Genomic DNA, 22,610 nt, shown 5'->3' with positions numbered 1-22,610 from the left:
GTTTTTACATCCCTAGGGCCGCAAAATCAGCTGCCCGCTTGCTTTGTTGAAACATGAATGCATATGAAATACACAATCAGTATCCATAGCATTGCAATAGAATTGTTTTATTGTCGCCGCTGCCTAGCAACTATTTATTACTATTTTTGCTGATTCCTCAAATTATTTATTCACATACCCTTAAAGTTGTAGTTGTGTTGACTATCAGTGTGCAATATTATTGAGGTGAATAGTGGTTAGGGTATAGTGTGGTGAAAATTAGCGATCGTACCACGGACCGAAATGGTTTTGCAGCTCTCGATCATTTAAATTCTCGACCTTGTCTCGAACTTAACAATTATCTCGAGTCGGCAAAACCTCATTTTCGGCCCTAGGTACGAAATATACTATAGTACCCCTAACCCATAAAATTTTCGTTTGTTTAAAAAAAGTATCCAAAAGGTTTTATTATCATACACAGACTTCTAGTCAGGCTTACACAGATCATGTTTTGCTTTGTGTATGCGATATCCAATATTTCTTATTTTCTTAATCGGTACTAAAATAATCCAAATTAAGATAAATAGCAAAATAAGATTAAGTTACATCAAATCATCAATGACATATTTTAAATCGCATTGTTCTTAACAATTTTATCGAAAAGCACCATCAATAGCATTGTATTTCAAGCAAATTCTAGAGAATCACAGATCATTTTAGTAAGATCTACAAGTTATTGTAATTTTTATTTTAGATAATACTATAAAAACCTAGTTATTTTATCACATGAATGATTATAGTTTTATGATTTTTGAGTACTCTTATGTGTGTTTTGATAACAAAGTTACATGACCCATTTTGTAATACACAATTATATATCCATGCAGTAGGAACAAAATAAATGAATATACTATTTACCGATATCCAATGCATACTTATAAACGACCAATTGATTCGTTTAGCTTCTCAACAACATACGTCTGAACTTGGTTATACTATTTTAATATGTTACTATGTTGGTTATACCATGGTTTACTTTGTTAAATAACTAGGGTAACTAGTATCATCCCTGTTTTAGGAATTAAAAATGGCAAAAGCTTTTACGGTCTGCAGTTAAACTCTAAAGCTCGACAACTAACATGAAACTGAGAACAGTAAAACGTTGAACTGTGACTCGTTCAAAGTTACAATCTACAACATAACACTGTTTTGTGTTGTTATTCTAAATCATAAAGGAATAAAAGGAATTTTCAGCAGTAATTACATAATCCCTCTGAAACATTGTTGCCATTCTGTTTTTATAAACCCTTGCTAATCAAGTTAGTTCGCGAGTAAAGCATACGCTTAGTTGCTACACTATTATTTGGTGCAATCCATTTATACATCTTCGATGTAGAACTAATTATATGTACCTTGATTTAGTACTTGGCAGCAATATTAATTGCAGCGCTACATATCCGTATGTACTATGCTCAAAGCCCGCGTAATTGTTTTATCTATTTAGTCTCGATTCGAGTTCCTAATAATTTCCACTTACTCATGTAGACAATCAGATATTTAGGGCATATAAGTGCTTTGAAAATCTGTTTTAATTGTAAATCTTTTACTAAAATTCTTTCTATATTTCAACATTAAATAATTGAAACAAAATCCAATTATAATCGAAAATCATAACATATGTGACTCATGCATTCTTTTAAGTTAACACTTTTTTATATGCAGGTATTATATTTAACTCATAAAAACGAATGTTATAATTTCTTTGGTTTTAATTATCAAAATTTTACTGTTTTAGGTGCTGTCCTCAAATGAACTAAATCCGTAAGTATTAAAATAATAAATACTACTATACATTTTTAATCAATCAAGGGTAAATTATCATCAAAGAGTGTGTACACTGTCATTCCTTTTCAGTTGCATGATTTCTTTACATACTTAGGAGTTTAAATGGGATTTAATATTAGTGTTGCCTTTAAAACCTTGTACAATGTGATTATTGTACTAGTGTAGGAACCTAATGGCAGTTTTCGTATTCCTCCAGTAGCACAGAAAACATACTACTATATACTATAAGGTTATAGTAATATGTTTTCTGTGCCAGTAGGTAGGTGAGATTTATTTGATTTAAGAGAACATTTATATACAAAGAACAGTTAAAGTATTCTACTGACGTGGTTTCCAAGTAAAGGTATCTTTTTACTACGATTGTGTATCGATTCCATTTATTTATTACATTTTTAAAAAAATTTAGGAAAAAAATGTACACTTATTTTAATACCTAAACAATCATTGATACGTAATAACAAATGCCTTAAGATAAACACTGACGTGATATGTAAGCCTTTCGAAGACATGTTACAGTAGTAATTAAGATACTTTACCGTTATAATTACAAATAATGATGTTAAACATAACACAAATTGCCTGCTTAATGTATGCAATATCGGTTGAGTAGTATTTGCGCCGAGTAGTATTTGCGCCGCGTAGCACCAGCGCCGCGCCAGCTAATTAAATGAGGGTTAGCAGTTTTGTCAGGTTAACAATGGCGGAACCAATCAACTGTACTAATAGGGTTATTGAGGACTTATGTTCCTACCACATTTTACTTTCAGCGTAAAGTGGTCGCATGCAGTCACCTCGTGACCCATGCTGGTTACACATAATTTTAAATCTAATAGACCTAACTGTAAAATTGATGACACCAAAAATATATGCAAATATCGTTCACTGGTTGAAAACAATACACAGTACACTCCGCCGTTTCAGTATAAGGGCTACCTAAAACCAATTAATTACCAATAACTCAAAAGAGAGGAAATTACTAAAAAAATAGTTTGTTTCTGTACCAGGTTTGATGGTAGTAATACATTGCGCTTCGTGAAGCCTGGGAGTTGAGACAGGCCTTATATCAATTTAAGTTTATCTTAAGTCTAGAAATACAAGTACATATTAAGTTTACAAAATAACTCTCTAAAACGTGTAGTGGCAATACCACAAAGATACCCGACTTTAGGCGTTTTCCCCTTAAAAATAACATGGGGATCATTTTTTAGCCAATAATTCCAAAAATCCTGATCTTTGACTACATATCCCTACATATAATCCTCATATACTATATTCGAAATCAGCTAAAAAGGCTAATTCTTTAATTTATTGACCCATTAAATATAAAGGAGGTATAATATAGTAATATGACCTCACTTTAGGCACTTTTTCTCCATAAGAATAACATGGGTGAGTTTTTAGCCATTTTCTAAAAACCCTGCTTTCGGCCTATACAAGCCTATGCAAATGTTCAATACTATTGTACAACTCAATAAACATTACAAATCCCCATCCATTCCCACCAATATTTAAAAAATCATCAACTTGAAAGTGCGAGGTTTGCACGTGAACTCGGGCGCGCTCCCGGCCTAGACTTATCGCTTCTCGTGCGATTTTGATTAAATTTGGCATGAAGGTTGAATCACCTTGATTAAGTTTACGAACCACCGATATCGGAATGAAACCTGTTGTTATTTACCTACACATAGGTATAATATAAATAAATTAACGATACTTACGTCTTCTGTACCATAATGTTAAATTCGAATTCCCTATAGGGAAGTAGCTATTACCGCAGGTGGCACCGTAAGACCTATATACTAGGCCCGTGACCAATTTACTTTTTCATTTTGTATAGATTTATATACGTCCGTGAACGCGATAACTTGAGTAATTTTAGTTTGCTTGTTTATGGATATATTTTGATCAAACTTATTTATTTTTGGCAAATTTATTTATTTTATACTAAGCTATCCACATTTTACTAAAACTCCACTTTAATAGTTTCCTTGTAGCAGCTAACCTAGGTACTCGTTAAACCTAATTTTATTTATATACATTCAATTGAAAATCAATTCAGACAAATGGAAATTCGCTTAGTCGGCAGGTTTGCTGCGGTGGGGGTATTGTCTGTTTAGTTTAGCTAAGTGTTAACACACAATGAAACTGTGTACCTGATACCATAAGGTTTTTTGTTAAATAACTTTTCACCCGTTTTGATTAACCAATGTTTTCGATGTAGGTGTCCTTGTACATCTTATGATATAGCAGAGGGACGAATGGTAGCTAGAAGTGTCATTTTGGGCTTGCCCCCCCTCAAGTTATTGATTTATGATTTATTTACATGGTTAACTTTTTTAGAACCTGTAATTATGACAAACCTTTTTATAATGGGGTTTTATGTATGAGCCCGTGATCCTTCACTTCGATGTATAACCTTTAGATAGCAAACAAAAGACGAAACCATATGGTCTAAACTATATAACGTTTTAATCACCAGTAGTAAAAAGCCTTTTTAGTCCCTAGGGAGTACAAGTCAACTGTTGTGAACAGTTGTAAATGTCGATTGTAAGCAATTGCATGGTTCGAAATTATTTATCGATTCATTTATTCGGTTAGAGGTTTCAGAAAGGTTTTTATCGATGATATAATGTAGGCTACAGTAGGTCAATTGTAGTAGACGAAATGATTGAAAATTGAGCCCTTCTGTGTGGATTCGACGATGTTCATTCTGCTAAATTCTACTCGAAACTGACAATGACAACACCATTGAGTGACCAAAGGTAACGTAAGGGAGTGGGTTACTACAAAAGGTATGGGGATATATACCCCTAGCAAATCCCCCTAATACCAATACCAATATGACGAGCTGTTTGCATTCCACATAGCACCGCAGACTATCCTGGTGCAACTATTTTCTAAAAATTTCATAGGAAAACCAAAGTCGCCCTTACTCCTAAATTAGTAATGTGATAAGTAGAAAATATCTACTGGTTATAATTATTATAGCTCAGGAAAAATATCTATACTAACTCAATACTGGATGTGGTGGTATACAAGTGTTTCATCATTTTTTTTGTGCAACAGTGCACTACTAGTACAAGTTAATTAGGAGTATGGAAAACGACACTATTTACAAGCAACTCAGTCAAGTAATGTGTAAGTAATTATGACCCTCGTCACTTCTGCATCATTGAACTAATCAAACTCCGCGGCGCTGGAAGCACGATTTAATCCGCGGCGCAAATGCTACTCGGCGCAACTACTACTACACGTGCAATATCCTCTAAAACGCAGGCCTCACTATTAAACATTCTCTTTGAACACTGACCATTGCTGTAGGATATTTATGAACACGCTGCTCTGTGAATGACTGTGGTTTACAGCTAACTTGGTCCTACTCTAACATACGCCTAAGCGGGATCTGTTTTAGGACCGACTCAGCAAATAACTCTCTGGATTTAACCCTTTAACTGAAATTCTGATTTCACTAGCCTCAATTTCGAATAGTTTTTCGTTTATAGAGATCTGAAATTTCTCATCTTAAGTATTTCAGAAAAGCAATAGTCGTATTAGGTTACTGTAAACTATTAAGTACTGCTAAATGATAATAAGTACTAAATATAAAGCTTTATTCCACATCCTGACTAAATTAAAAAAATTATTATCAATTTTTGAATTGTATAACGTTATAAGATAACTGTTGAAATCCTTTTGTATAATTTACTAAAATTATTTGTAGACCAATTTTATTAAACTAAGACGATCATTTACTACAAAATCACTGGAAACTACATTGTTGCAAGGCCAAAAGTCATCAGGTTCATTCTGAGGTTTTGATCTATTCCCAGACCTCAAGACAAGAAATAACGTGCTTTAAGAATAATCAACTAGCTACTGCCCTATTAAATGTGTTTTTAGTACTTTTACAACGTTAAAAAATCAATTAGTACAATATAAACAAATTTAATTAATGTCAAGAGGTGTACTTTTGTAACAACATTATCGTAACCATAAATATTTTTTCCAATTTCCATCCATTCAGGCATAATAAGTATTAACGTCGTTTTCAAGTATTGCAAACGGCGAAATACCTCGCGCGCAAAAAAGTAGTTTTGAAAATCTCCGTTTTAATTGGAAAATTTGTTGAAACAAGCCATAATACATTTATGGCTAGATTAAAAATACTCTCCTCGCTAACGTAAATACAATGGTGTGAAATAATTTCAAATATTCACCAAACTCAAATAAAGATACGCACTTACGCCCCTTTAGCCCAAACGGAGTAACAAAAGTTCCATTAAGCTTTAGAAAACTCTCCACATCTAAAATTTATGAGAAAACCCTGCCGCCCTTTTTGGCGTACACTTACCCTTCAGCGACAAAATATACTCCATTGAATATTTATAATTACAATCTTTACTGACATTATTTGAACTTTTGTAGGGACAGGATTTTATACATATCAATATACAGTTATTTTGTTATATGGTGTAACAGAATTTTCTAGTTTAAAAAATTACGGGGTTAAACCGTATAATTTAGGAAATGTAATCAATTAATTGTACTCTAAGCTTAAATTAGACACCAAGGTCATACATAAATTACTTAAATAAATATCTCCGGTATTACGACTTGTTTACCACTTTGAATATTCAGAAATGGCATAGAAAAACTGCGTTACTTTGATACCTGCACTATCATAAATTTTACTATAAAAAGTATACAGCTATTTAATTTTAACACAAAACAAAAATGTATGGCTTTAAATGTATCAAGTTTAAAATATTATAATATCATTAACGTCCAAGTTTTTCTTTATCTACCCTTCATTATTTAAAAAATGTTATTTAAAGAACAGATTCGTAAAAGGCTAAAGAAAGAAATATGTACCTACTGAACAAAAAAACCTTATCGTTGATTAATCAAAAAAATAATAATAGTTTTAATTATTTCTCAAACAGCATTTACTGGATGGTAACAGCTTAAAAAAACTGTTAATCTTAATTTTTAAAAGCTCACTTTGGACATTTAACCAATACTGAATTGAACAAAATATATTGAACTTTAGTCGCAATTCTGCATCGAAATACATCCACTTTATTTTATGCCTCAGTTATGTTCTGTGCATTAAGCACTAATGCATATTTATTATGTGTGTGGTAAAGGTTGCATGCGGTGAACTAGTCATAAACCCCATGAGGGCATCATAGGATTGCATTATGGGGATGTGGAGGTAGTTTATGGGGAGGGGTTTTACGACAAACATGCACGAACTTGCACAACCCCGAACACGTACATCTGGGTTGTATAACTTTTGAAATGATGATTGTAACGTACAAGCAATTATCATCTGTATCAATTGGGACTTTTTCACCACAGAATCAGCTGACTAAATTTAAAGTAAAAAAAATGTACACCTGACGTCCTGGAATCCAGCTGATTTGTTTTCCCACTAGGAAGAAAAAATACTTCTATGACTCCTCAACACATGTTTATGTAATGTAAACCACCGTTTTCGCTGAAGTGAAAAAAGGTTTATGCTATAGTGAGCATCCCTTTGATGGACATAATATTGTCTGGATTACCAAGTGGTTATAGTGTTCCTTTAAATATAAAGTTTGCTGGCTCAATTTAAAATTGATTGATTCTGGATCGATTTCATAAAACCACCAGAGCAATTAAATAATGATGCTATATGAACAAATAGTCGACGTAAGCTTGTTATAATGCCACAGTATGGACCGTTCTAAGAAAACTTAGAAATTCCAAATTCACAAAAACACGAAAACCCATTTTAACAATAGTGTTTGTTGTAAATTCAACCCCCTTACCTTGGCTTCTAATTAGGGTTAACGGACGCTACTAACATTTACAAATTTGCATTGCCCGACGACTGGGTTACCCTAATTATAGGGTTAATTAGTAAGAAACGTACGAAACTCAAATAACCGCGGGGCTAATAGCTATGAAAGCTTACTTAGTAATTAGATTGGTGGTATTGTTTAACTTTTTGTTTACACATAACACTCCCATCTCAGGGGGGGGGGGGGTCTCAGGCATACCCTTGGAACGTCCAGGGGTGATCTGGTAGAGTGCAGACATGAACTATACTGATACCACAATTATCAGCCCATGATTACTATGCCTTGGCTTTTTTGTGTTTCCGGGTCAATCCGTCATGGTGGTTGACGAGCCATTGACCCAACATAAACCAAAATAACCAATAATACCAAAATCATTAGTCCTTGATTGACGCTATATTCACTCAATTAACTTGGTAATTGAATACGTATAAGCACATTCAAAAACATTTTCAATAAATTCAATGATTTATTCTTTTTACCGAAAAGGTGTTTACATTTTCATAATGTTAAATAACAAATGTTGTGTAAGAACGCCATCTCATAAAAATGTTACTCAACTCTCTGAAGGTTTAACATGTCAATACAAAAACATCACAGGGGATTAAACAACATCGTGTAATCCATCTTTTATCTCGGAAGTTGTAGCTATTTTTTGTATAATATTAAGACAACATTATAATATATGTTTTAAATTAAAATTTTATTTTATCATTGAATATGTAATAATTAATGTAATAATGCATTGGCCATCTTATGTATGGAAATTGGTGTATCGCTGTTGAAATGATAAATAAATAAGTCGTTAAATAATGTAATAAAGCTGTAAAATGCTTACAAGGGATTTTATTTATTTTTTTTTTTATTTTATACGCAAACTTGTCATCTTTAAAGCCAAATAATGATTATCATTGAAAAATTTATTTAAATGATTACTTATTGTGTTTAAAAAATTTAAATTTTTTAAAGTTATTGATGGGAGCAAATGAACGAAGCTCAAGACGAGTTCCAAGCTACACACGGACCCACCACGTGATTGTATAATGAATGTTTCCGTTTCTAACTTGTTTACAAACAGTGTCACAAATGTCACCAGCCTCGCGGTCGTGGAGAGTTTTCAAATACCTTAAGTTTATATTACTGTGGTTATTGAATAAATTACTTTCATGATTAACTATTTTGTTTTGTACACTGGTAACAGTGAATACTACGAAAACATTTACTAACCTTTTTCTAACTGTTTTAAATATGTATTTCAATGAAAGCAAGTTTTAAACAGTTTTCCAAGTATAGGCTACGTTCAAAATCTACAGTATATTACCTGGGGCAAAAAATAAATATATCAGTAAATAAAGGTTTGCACAATTTATATTACAAACCTTAATAAGTAAAGTATTAATGATTCCAAATCAAATCCTCTACTAAGCAAAGTATAACAGGAATATCACAACGCCCGGCGTGACTGTCGCAGATATGTTGTGATAACAAACAATGGCGTTGTCGTGTCTGGCGTTATCACCAGTTGTCGTCCTTGGTGATAACACGACACATCTGTTGTCTGACCAGCACCCGCCGCACCTACTATGTGTATGACAAGGAATAGGCAGGTTTGAATAAGGTTGCTTTACCTCTTTCAATGAAAGTTATTGCGATTATTACTAAGCTGAATTTAATTGAATAAAAAAATAATTAAAAGGATTGGTTGATGGACTTATCAGTAGAAACGTAATCTGAAATATTGCTGGTGTTTATCACTGTTAATATCAAGTGGTCAAAGCAAGACGCCAACTATAAGAAAAAACACACTATTACAGTTTGGTTAGGAAATTTACTAATTACTCATGTACCTTTCCTTGATAATTATTGTTTAAAAGCCCGTATTAACTAGCATTGTAATTGTAAAATTGGGTATTTCTCTAGACCCAACTGTGACTCCTGCATTCCATGGAATGGTTCAACCGAATATTTCCTATTAATGTAAGTTTATGAACATTAATCCTTTAATTTCCATTGTTAAAACGACCTAGACAATAACAGATTTTCCAGCTTTTAAATGAAAGTAGCTGTCTATTTAGTGTGTCGAAAATGAAGACCTACGCCTATAGTATGTAACTGCGCCGTTCATCGTCGACTAACTGCCACATTACCACATAACGACTGGCCACATAAACAAGACCACACATAAAAGTTCAAAGAGGGGAAGGTAGGTGCTCATATGTGGCTTCTGGGAAGAGTTTAATACTTACAAAACAAATTGTAAATAAATAAAAATATAAAAGGGTGTGAGAGATTTATTTAAGAATGTATTTAAATTAAAGTTTTGCGTTTTACGGTTAGTAATCGAAAGTTTTTTTACCGTCCATAGTCTATCTTCACCAAACATTATCACTGTCAGCAACGGGTGAAAATAGCTTCGTTGGCCAATTAAATCTTCTGAATGTAAAATTATTTAGTTTCAATTCAATATTAATTTTACAGCGGAGGACCCGTTCTTCGTTTGGGGTTGGCGTATCTTCTATATATTAATAGGCAAGCATGTTTCTTTAAAACCTTTTTTCTCAGCTCGTGTGCATCGTAGGAATCGTGTGAATCTTCGCATACTGTTAGAAAGATATTTTCCTGTAGGTGTGCAGAATCCTTTTATAAATTAAAATGGGCTCAAAAATAAGTACAAAAACTTAATTTAAAAAGTTATCATGGACATTATATGTGTTGTCATACTGGTGATGAAAAAACAACGAAATATGAACAGGAAATCAAAACAAATGGAAGAAATTCCAATCACATGTTTTATTTACAGCGTGGGGTGAAAATAGAGAAGCCTTTAAAAGCACATTAGATATTTTTGGTCAAGTTATCACTGGACGAAACCTTTAGAAAGTATAAAATGCTTATTGCAGTTATAATTGGCTTTGCGTTTGCAATGGGAGAGGACACGGTTTAAGAAAATTTGGTTCTTTTAATTTACGGTATGCTATAGTGTAGCACATCTACCATAGCCATAATGTTCTACCACTGCACCTAAACAATAGAAAAAGTAAATTTCTCATTGTATATCAAAGCTTTTTTTGCTATTTGTTTTAAATTAGCTATTGTCATAAATGCAAAAACTGGGGTGGAGCTCGAAAGGATTTTTGAGATAAGAATATGTCTATATGTTAATCAGGAAGGTGAGCTATCATCATACCAAATTTCAGCCCAATCCAACCAGTAGTTAATGCGTGATTCAACTTCAAACAAACAAACAAACAAATAAACAAACAAACACACAAACTTTCACATTTGTAATATTAGTAAGATATTCTTTTTGTTTTATCGTAAAAATATAAAGTTAGGTTAGGTTAAGTTGAGAACTCCAATTAAGACATTGTATATATTACATCAGTTTATAGTCTATATGTCACCAACAATTCATATTTTGCGTGGTATGATCAGATCAGACGAACGTCTCAATGCCACATCTACAACAATAAGGTAGTTACTTGCCTGATTGAAAAGTTAATGATGGAGTTGATTCGCAATTTGTCCTATTATCTGATCTATTAATGTAAGAATTGTATTATGAACCTCCTTAATTATTAAATTATGCGTCATAGCTAAAAGCAGTGTTTTATTTATTCGTCAAACATCAGAAATAACACTATGCTTATGATAAAAGAAACAAACTACTAAGTATAAAACCTGTACTAATCAATTAACTGGATGAAAATGGAATAAAAAAAAACATGTGAATCAAGAAATGAAGAAAAAAATCTTTGTTGATAGATTTAGTAATAAAAAAGATAAGTTATATCAGTGTTTAGATTTTTGCAATTTAAAACCAGTGCATCTAGTTTAGACATTAACTGCTCATGCACGTTTGTAGGTAATAACTGCATTTTATGACTGAAATCGTTGGCGTTTACATAAAACCGTTTACAGCCTGTATTGTGCATTTGAGCACGACTCATTGCTCTCGTGGGGGGTTTTATATACAGTAGTTTAGTTAGACATCCTTCTGTTTTTAACACATTTCTTTATTTAAATCATAATATTACAAAGGAAATGTTAGTGGAAATACATAACGGCTTATACAGTGTGTAAATTAAGTCTCGAAACAAATCTGTATTTTTTAAACCGAAATAGATAGAAATATCCTGGTTGTGGCGTTGATTGTTAACAAAGGTTCCGTAATTTTTTACATCAAAAATATTTTTTAGCCCCCCCTAAGAGGGTAGGGGGTAGGGGGTTACTTATTTTTTCAAACAGCAACCCCTATTGAGTGACCCCTAATTTTAAAGGGTTAGTAAAAAGTAATAGAATGAAGCAAACCTGAGGTAGATATTTCATCCCTAACTTAAATGGCGGGGATTCCAACTTTTGATTTATGTGAAAAAGCACCCATTTTGGAATACCTGCCATTTTGGCTAGGGGTGAGATATTCATATCGGGTTTGCGTCATTGTGTTTCTTTTGATAAACCATTAAAAATGAGGGGTTTACGGAACCTTTGTTAACAATAGGGGTTGCTGTTTAAAAAAATAAGTCCCCCCTACCCTGTCAGGGGGGTGAAACAATGTTTTTGGTGAAAACAATTACGGAACCTTTGTTAAGAATCAATGCTACAAACAGAATATTTCTACATATTTTTGTTTCAAAAATACAGATTTGTTTCAATACTTATTTTACACACTCTATAATATAACTACAGAATCTCGTTCTTGTAGAGTAATTGAAATGTATATTTCTTGTCAAACTGGGTTTTCTGACCAACGAGATATACACAAGCAAGCTTAAATTAAATTCCAGGTTAAGAAACTAGTCATTTGACCCGTACAACTCAACTAGTAAATGACACAAAAAGAATAATGCAATTCCTTAAATCTGTTGAAGTATGTAAACAGACATACTTATGTAAACAGTTGTGGAAATAAAATATCTTGGCCTAACATTAAATAGTGAATTAAATTGGAGAAAGCATGTTTTTAATCTAAAAAAAACTTATTAAATAATGTGTTAACAATTTTTTACTTTTTAAGGGAATTGTGCAATGAGGACATCTTGAAAAGACTTAGAGCTGTTTTTAGTTTTAAAATTTATGTATAAATGGAGCCTCCATTCAGGCTAAGCCTTGGAGGTCCTAAATTTTCCCTAAAGTAATATAATTTAGTTTGAACATGTAGATATGTGGCTACTGAAATTAACTTGAAAATAAAAAATTTGTTTTATATAGCTTAACAGTTATTCTTTTTTAAGTATGTTTCTCATCCTTAGTATACTATAGGTCATGCCATGGCTAGTAGTGTAACAGTTATGTTGTAAACAATTTAATGTAAAAAAATGGGAAAATAAATATCTTATTTCTTATTTCTTATTACCCGTTCACCATTTATTTATAAAAATAAAAGTCAACTGTACCACTAAGCTGTAAAAAATATCGAATTGTCTTATGGAACCACTATGTACTTATAGTTCTACCATTGACTATACACAGAATAGACTTCTCTTGTAATGCAATAATTTGAAGCCAAAAAACGTGATGCAATCTGTTGAGACCAGTAAACTCTGGTGAGATGGTCCTGAACTTCATCTATTTTCTTGACTTCAAGAGTTTATATTACATATGAAGTCTATTCTGTGTATAGTCAATGGTTCTACTCATAATAAATAAGAGGGGTTTCTCGTCAATAGTAAAAAAAACTGTCACAAAAATATATTTTATTGGTAATGTAAGCCGACAAAGAGTGAATAGATGAGAAAAGTCAGGAAGTGTGAGTTTTATTTTGTGTCAGTTGTCAATCATACTCTCAGAGGACGTTGAAAAGTTAATAAAAACACCACTTTTACAAATCTCGGTTTATACTGATCGTAAAAACTCTTGATGGTATTGACCTATTCTATCTCACACACAACATCATCGTAAAAACCCCCTTTTGGCGCAGAACAAGCAAACTTGGCAGTCTCTGTTGAACAGGTAAATAATCTGATGCTGTGTAGGCTATGATTATTATTGCTTCATTGTGGTACAAAATAATTGACTGCGCCCTTACAAAATAGGATCAGTATGAATGCCATCATTTCTTTTACAAGTTGTTATGAGTTTTGGTTTTAAGAACTTTGGGAGGGGGTGGGGGGGGGGGTAAATTGATTACAAAACGATTAAGAACTCAATCACATTCTACAATCGTAGGTAATTTTATAAAAAACCTTGAATGCCCAAACCTTGATTATTTCATTTCTTGCAATATGCTAACTTTCACAGAAAATTTAAATTCCTTTTTGTTAAACTTTAGTGATAATTTCCTTAAAGATGTTTTACCAGACAAAGAAGCATGTTTTAGGTCATGCAACATGAATTTATTTCGAAAATTTAGTAAACACATTAACAAGACTACTATTTTATAAAAAAAAATTGTATAAATGTTAAACAATAATGAAGCAATATAGATGTGTTTATAAAAGTTAAACCCCTGTGGGTTTAAATTAGCCGTAATAATGAACATGTTTATTGTTATTCAAAACTATTTTCTAACAAATGTCCACTCATATTTCTGAAATAATCATCGAAATTCCAATCGAAAAATTTAATTGTGGACTATCACATATTTGGTCTAAAGGTTTGTAGCAAAGCTTTTAGAGTGTCTAAGGGGATGTACTCTAGTAAATAGCTTATTATTTTGATTTAGAAATTCGCAAATAAGGATACGTGTACGACGTTCGTGTGTGACGTTTTTCGTGTACGTTTAATTAATGTACTGTATATTAATCAATGCAAGTTTCCTATGTTGGGGTAGGTCGCAGTCCCGGTAGTAAATGTCAGTTTGTGTAAATGATGGCTCGACTCCCCAGCTGCGATTGACATTTACTGGTGTAGTATAATGTCATACGAAACGCCTCTGAAAAAGAATATTCTCTTATTATTCTGTAACCGTTCACTTACACAATATTATGTGGACCATGCTTGTTTGAAAAAATATTCGTTAATCATTTTTGTAAATAATGTATTTTTGCCCCCACTTCCAACCCAGCACTCAAAGAAATGCAAGTTTTTACCATACGGGGACTATTTTGAACAGTTTGGAGTCCTAAGATAGCTTTCACTTCAGATGTTGAGGATGGGCCGTTTTTTTTTTACGAAAAAGATTACCAGACTCTTATAGTGGCAGTATATTGTATTTCTTATTTATTTCTAAAAATATTGGCAAACTATTTTCGAGGGTTTTTTATAAACTTGACATATTATACTGTAAGCCCATTTCAAAGGTTTCTTCTGATATTGGTTTTACCATAGATAAAACATACTCCCTTGGGTTGCTTAGTCTATGGTTTTACCTAACTTTGTACGATTTGGTCCTAAGATAAACTTTATTCAATGTAAAATCTTTAACAGTCATGTCACTTTAAACTAGAACATAGCTAACATAGCTAACCAAGTTTGTGTTTTCAAAATTTGTTATTAGACCCTCTCTTTATTCACAAATTGTCTTTATTGCTGAAATAAGACTTACAACTCATAATGTACATCGAAACCGTAATTTGATTATACAAGTTTTTGACAAATAACTTAAGTAAAAAATATGGTGTTTGCTCTTCATTACGTTAAGAGGCCTGTTAAAAACACATCTTGTCCTAGAGAAAGAGCCCAAAATTTTTCATTAAACATTATTTGTGCATTTAAGTCCAAACATGTTTTTCTTAAATTGTTAAACATACATATTTTTAATAGTAAACAAGCATGCACTAAAACGCAAAGTAATGTATATCAAAACCATGTGAAGTGCTGATTATTTGTAGCTTGGAAAGTAAATTCTGTGATAAAGTCTCTTGTGGAATCATATCATTAATCTGATTGTTATACAAGACTCGATAAAACCTTTATGACTTCATACAAAGGCCAACGTCATCCAGGGTTTGTGACGTTATAAACTGATGATGGCGTGCAGAGGTTTTATTGGCTACGTCACTTCAACAAGTTTTATTTCAATTATAAAGTTACTGAGACTTTCGCTTTTTTGGCAGTACATTTGGCCTTTGTAAAATTATTTAAATTTCATATCCTTAAACTTATTAAGAATATTTATTGGTATTGTTTATTTTTTGATTGAACATACGATTTCATAAATTAATTCATCGATTCCTGACGTGTGTTTTAGCAGCTATACTAAACTGAGACCCATTGATTATAAGATCTAAGTAATCATCATAAATATACTATGAATACAGGTGACACCTTTTATAACACATTATTCTAACAAGTTATAAGTAGATATCTCCTAGAAGTAATTTGTATAAACCAATATTTGATTTGGATATACAACTGTAATAAATATATTACGATTTAAAACATATAATAAATTTGATTCATGAACTGGCTTTATAACACAGTCACAGATTGAATTTGCAAGAGATTTTAGGATTTGTTTGGAAATTGATTGACTACAAAAATGAAATGATTGTCATATAATGTTTAATTTTTTTGTAATAGAGAAAGCACATATTGATTTGGTGATTTTTTTAAAATAGTCAACAAAAATATTACTACTAAGCTGATGTTAGGCAACAATCGTTTATAATTTTCATGAAAAATCTACTAGCGCGTTACAGAATCTTTTCAAATAAAGCATTAAGCTAATTCTGTTAATGTCAAGCAATCCGATGTAGTTTGTAACTATGACTCTAATTTGTTTATTGTAACTATAACGGATCACTTTCGACGATTGCATTGATAAATTGACTTGCCAATTCTTAAGATTCATACGCAAATCGGTCATGAAACTCAAATATTTGAGATTCAATTACTAAAATTCTGATTGTACATAGTAAATTTTTAATTACTAATACTCTTAAGTTTTATGAGTTACCGTGTAAGTGTAAGTAATTTATATAAAGCTACATTACAAATCTATTTTAGTGTTAGTTTCTATCTCAATTAGAAATGTTATGAGTAATATTACCGTCATAAATTAGCACAAGCGCTTCTTCATAACAAAAATTTACTCTCTCAAATAAAGAATTCAAATAAAACCAAAAGGGGGTTTCCTACAATTTTACATTTTGGTAAACTTAATAATTGATTGATGATATTGAGCTTTATTCATTATACCATACAATAGTTACATACGTTACTACAAACTTTATCAGCTTGAAAGTAAAAGAAAGCTTTAAAGCTCACTCAAAGATATAAGCCATTTTAGCACAAACACGACTTAAAGTTCCATTAAGCTTTATAAATCTTAATAGGCTACTTTAAGATTTATGGGAAAATCTCGCTGTTCCTCTCACCCTTTCCAATCACAGAGTTAGTTATTCGGTAAATATTTGTCCGATATTGGTTTATAGTTTAAAACCCCTTTAGATTTATCATTGTGATCATGTTTTATCCTAAAATATTTAAAAAATTCTCATAACTTTGTCAGAAAGGGATACTCTGATTTATTGTACGGGTAGATATTTATTCGTGAATTGTGTTTTTTTTTAATTAGCCTCGAGGACAGGGATACAGTAATAATTCCAGAATTACTACTACAACCACCTCTCTAATTTTTTCTGAGATCTTATAATTATTCCAAAAGTTAATTATATTGTAAACTATACCAAACACAAATTTTTTTGTTCTTGAGTCCGGAATTATTTTTACACATTATCCCAGGCTATACCCCCTCACAGCATTTTCAACACATATATACATACAAACATTCAAACAGCATTTCAAACAGATATAATCCATTGATGTTTGGCGGGTTTTGAACCTAGGACCTCTGGAACCGACCCCCGCGTTCTATCACTAGACCAGCTCACTCCCTATCAACCTCACACTTGCTTTTAAAATTGTTTTCAGTTGCACACTGTACAGAATGATTGTTGTATGCAGCTTTAGGACTAGTCATAAACCCCATGCACAAGGTCGTCCTGATATTGCATTATGGGGATGAGGGGGTTGTTTATGGGGAAGGGTGGCTACGACCAGCTGGCACGAACCTACCCAGCCTAGGACACGGATAGCTCGGTTGTGTTGCTTTGCAGTGTTGCAAAAATTTAAAAATAAACATTATTTACAGGTAAACGTAGGCACTGCAGTTATTGACTAATAGTAATTGAATGGAAAATGTGTTGGAATTAATATTTTCATACCTTTCGCTAACGGATTTGCTATAAATATAGATTTTAACTTAAATCTAGGAAAATGCACGAAGATAATTAATGAAAACCAACCAATAACAAAACTACACTCAGATGGAAATTTAACAACGTGTAAATAACAAAAACAAAATATCAAAAAAAGACGAAAATAAAAATCGTCGATTTTATTAGACGAAAATAAAAATCTAATTACTAACCAACAAGGTAAATGTTTCATTTGTTTCTCATTGCAACAAACTAGACTAGCGTAATACAAAGTATAAAGAAGAGGAAACAATCCATCTCTAAAACAAAACATGAGCCAAGATGAGCGGTAATTGAGCAACAACACCAGCTAGTGTTGTTGATGGAGCGTGAATTACCTTCTATACGAAGAATAGAAACATGTTGTCTAAAATAACAAATTAAATAAATCATATTTTAAACACTTATTTATCTGCAGCACTAAATTAAAGTTTCTTCACAAGTTTAGCCTTGGAAACTGAAGTAAAATATACATATTTCTGTGTATTTTATGTTATAAATTCAAACTTTTTCGTTTCATACGATGTATAGCTCTTAACTTTTAAGGATAGTTTAACTAAGCACTTGCAGTACATGTGTTACTTACTGTAAATAGAGTAGCAGACGGTGCTAAGTAGTTTCCAAGTAGTTCTCGAGTTTTCGATCTACCATCTACCATCTCAAAAAAATATCCTTCATTATTATAAACTTTTTGTACTGGATTAAGATGCAAAGGGAATTCGTATGATTCATATTATTATCATTTGTAGAGTTGTTCTTACGCTCATGTCACCACAAAGGCTTGTCCTCACCGTGTTAAAAACTCGTATAAGTGGTCTAATTTAACTCATCCAACTGCAAAACATTTTAAGAGTTTTATTTTCTTCATTCAAGGGAAAGCTAATTTAAATTTACTAGTTCTCTAACTACTTATTACTAATAAATACGATACTAACTAAAGTCAATGCCGTATTTGCTTAGCCCGTGATGAGGTTAATCTTAAACTTGTTGCATGTATTTTTTATGATGGCGTACACATTTATACGCAAAGTCAATAACAAGGTTTTTTGTTTAAAATTGTGTTATAGATATGTGTATAACATGAAGGAAACCCAAATGCATAATTCATTTCCCCAATGGTATGTGCATACATTAGGGATTCCAGTCGGAAACTTGTATTTTCCAGGTGTCCATGTTATACAATTTCAAAATACGGACGACTTCGTAAAAAAATCTATTTACGATGCCAAGCTTTAGTTCCGGTCTTACAAAACTAAATAACTGACTAAATAATTAACATAAATTATATAATAAACATGCTAATAGAATACAAAACAAACTGATTTCTCGAATTAAGTGTTACATTATATTACAAAAGAATAACTTATAGCTCGTAAATAAATTGTGTTTATACGTCAATGTTTTGGTAATATTTCATGTTACTGGATTACTTGTTGTGGTTGTTGCCTTATTTTGATGAACGATTTTATTACAGGAGCTTTATTCAACTAATTATCCACAGAGAAGTATATTTTCTTTGTATTGTACCATAGACAGCAGAATTATACTCATCACACAAGCCTCTAAAAGTAATTCTTCCAGTTATAGAAATTGATTCAATTTAATCTCTGCAGTGGAAACAAAGATGTAATAAATCTAAATTCATGCAATATATATTTGTCATTGTTTTCAAACAGAGCTGTTTATATTCGTATTCAAGAAGTACTTTCCCTTGCTAAAAGAAACTTGTCAATGTATTGTTTTGCAACCATCAATCTAATTGAATATTTAGACTGAATTTAAAATAAAAGGGATATTTGTTACATTCAATTAACTAATTGAGTTTTGGAAATTACAATTACAAACTAATGTTTGACTCTGAGACACTATATTCGAATACTAACCTAGGGCAACATTGCCACTTTTTGTACGATGATTAATGGAATCTGCATCGAGCTTATTAGTAATTGCCAATTAACAACTTACCTATTTTGCTTACTAAACAGTTAACTATTCAGCATAGATGCAAATATTCCATCCATTTATTCACATATCTGAAGTCAACACAAATATCGTGTCATGTCTATGTAGGTTGTATGTAGTCGCGAAGTATTCCCCGGATGCTATTTCAGGAGTCAAATGTTGGTTGTGGAATTTAATCTTTGTTTGTTCTACTTGAGAGCTTTCTGCTGTTCCTTTCAACGGCCGCCAAATGCATCATCTTGACAAACATTTAATTCAGTATCAGATGTTTAATGTCTGTGGTTGTCTTGTCAGCGAAAATAATTTTTCTGCAAAAAGAAAAAGGTTATGTTTCAAAGAAGTTGACTAAAAAGTTTCTGGGTGCGATTTCGAACAATGAATTTGTATAGTTTTTGTTATATGCTGTGTTTACTGGTTTTAAGTTATCAGATGTAAAGTATTAATATTTTAATTTGTATGCTTGTTAATAATGAAAACACATGTTTTTTTTTTTATTTTAAGAAAGTTTAAACAAAATTAGTGAGTCGAATGTTGGCTTTTGATCAAAGATTTAGTTGAAACTGTTCAAATAAAATAATGTAATTACTTTCACAGAATACTCATTTTTGGCAGTTCATTTGTAACAGTCTTATAAGAATGTGTAAATATTTCAAAAAGTTTTTTTGACACATCTATCTGAAAACCGTTTTGCTTATTAAGGTTGTATCAATATGAGTTATTAAACAATGTATCAATGATTGATAGCGAATTTACGAAGGAATTATGAGATTGATTGGAAAAGAATCGGAAGCGACGTACTTTTCATCGCGGGAGTTATTGGAGAAGATTCAAAATGACATATTTTCTAAATATAGCTCCGACGGTTCACCCACTTACACGAGTAATTTCTAGATGTATAGAATTAGTGCAATACTATTCTCAAACGGATGCTTGTGGAATAGTGGTTATAATGCGGAAAAAATGTTTAGGAGGCCATAGTTCAAACTCTGCAATGCAAGGACAACTTTAAACTAAAAAAAACCCCTTCACTATAACCATACCAGTACATGATCCTCATTCATATACTCAAACTAAGTAATAACACTAAAGACAAATAAATAAGTCTTAAGAATATTTTTTTACAAATAAGATTGTTAACTACGTTTATTTTTGATGCCGTCAAAAGTAGGCCTACAATGAGAAAAGTAAGCTATAACTGGATACTCCTATAATATAGAAGAGAAACTAACTTTGGACTTTGGAGATTTATTGAATTTTGTTAAATGTTAACAACCGAATTTTATTTATTGGTAGTTAAGTAGTAAATCGTGTACACTTTCATTATTATAACATGATTGCAAACTTGTACCTTGAACTTTTTCGAAAATAAAATTTTTAAAGTTTCTAATTAACTTCATAATATTATTAACCCTAAAGTGCTAAAGTATAAATCAACAAAAGGGGTGAGTGGACTCTTGCCAGGCAGTTTGCCAACCTGCTTCTTCTTGTAATATAAATTATGACGTCATTTTACCAGTGTAACCAACTATAAACATCGACTTGCTGCATTCTCTTGTTATCTTAGTTAACGTTTTGTAAAAATAAAACTAAAACAATATATACGATTTTAGGTTCACCTTTATGGTCGACCAGTTAAAGAGCCGGTGTTACAAAAGATTTCCAATTTAATCAACCTTTTCTAAGTTTACAATCAAACTGTTATATATTATATTTGGTTTAATCACATATGACGATACACAATATTGTTTTATTGTTGCCAAACACACAAACAACTATCATGATTGTGTTGTCATCAATAATATCTCCCAATATACATGTGTAAATGTCCCAATGAATTAAGATCATTCAAGTGATGTTAAGAGTAGGGTTGATGAAGCCAATGGCTAGATATTTTATTACATTAAATTGCAAGCTCCAATACACTGCATGTTTTGTTCAATTTAGCCATAAATATTATAATAACTTAGGTTTGCATGCGTTTGCATTACGTAATGATTTTTAAAAGGGCAGAGAGTTCAGTTAATATGTACGTACATTGAAAACATTAAACATAGAACAACGGGTATGCTAACATCGTTGTAACATATTATACATTTTTGTTATCAAAGAAAGTTAATATAGCCGTTTCATTTTATTGTGGTTTAGGATTTTTGACGGTTGTTGAAAAATCGGTAACACATTTAATGTTATTTACATTGAGAACATTTTCAAATTGTTTTGTTCAAATTAGTTTCTCTAATACTAATCTACCTAAAACCTACATTGTTTTGCACTGGTTGAAAAGGTATTACGGTAAATGCCATGACCAGCAAGTTCTACGAGAATTTATAGCTGATAATTATAGGATACCAGCAATTGCACGGTAGTATTAGTTAGTTAGACTGCATAATTTCCAAAATTACATTTTTGTATTTAATGTAAGTTTCGTTTTAATTTTTAGACACAGTAATATATATTTTAAGAAGCTGAACTTTGTGAAACAAAAACAAACTATGAGTCAAATTTAGATTATGTTACTGTAATTAAGTACGTTATTAAGTTTAAGGAAATCATATCTTGAATATTTCACTAAATAACGTTTATGATGGTTAGAAAAATAACAAGATAATTAAAGGCAATATTTTACCAAAAAGGAATTAAAAAGAAAACTAAATAAACTATGTTGGTTCATATAAAAAAATTTTTGCTAACATGTTTTAGGTATTCTTATGTTGTTCTTAAATATCCATAAAAGGTATTGTGATTGGAGAGTCAGCTGATCTAGTGGTAGAGCGCGGAGTTTTGAAGCCCGAGTTCAAATCCCGCTAATCACCAATGTATTTTATCCATGTGATAATGG

At 31.7% G+C, this 22,610-nt stretch overlaps 1 protein-coding gene across 1 annotated transcript in view; it reads left to right on the top strand.

Annotated features, from left to right (window-relative positions):
• The window catches only part of LOC128991511 (adenylyl cyclase 78C-like), a 178,129-nt gene that overhangs the window by 60,670 nt on the left and 94,849 nt on the right, over window positions 1-22,610 (top strand). Inside the window, exon 4 of the mRNA XM_054414450.1 lies at window positions 1,775-1,800. The gene's annotated coding sequence lies outside the window, so the exon portion shown is untranslated. The remainder of the gene's footprint in view (window positions 1-1,774; window positions 1,801-22,610) is intronic.

Source organism: Macrosteles quadrilineatus, unplaced genomic scaffold (genome assembly GCF_028750875.1).
Source record: "Macrosteles quadrilineatus isolate MER2022 unplaced genomic scaffold, UCM_ALF_1.0 Scaffold_4__1_contigs__length_99947679, whole genome shotgun sequence".
Classification (NCBI taxonomy): Eukaryota; Metazoa; Arthropoda; class Insecta; order Hemiptera; family Cicadellidae; genus Macrosteles; species Macrosteles quadrilineatus.
This window is presented reverse-complemented; position numbering and strand designations above follow the sequence as displayed.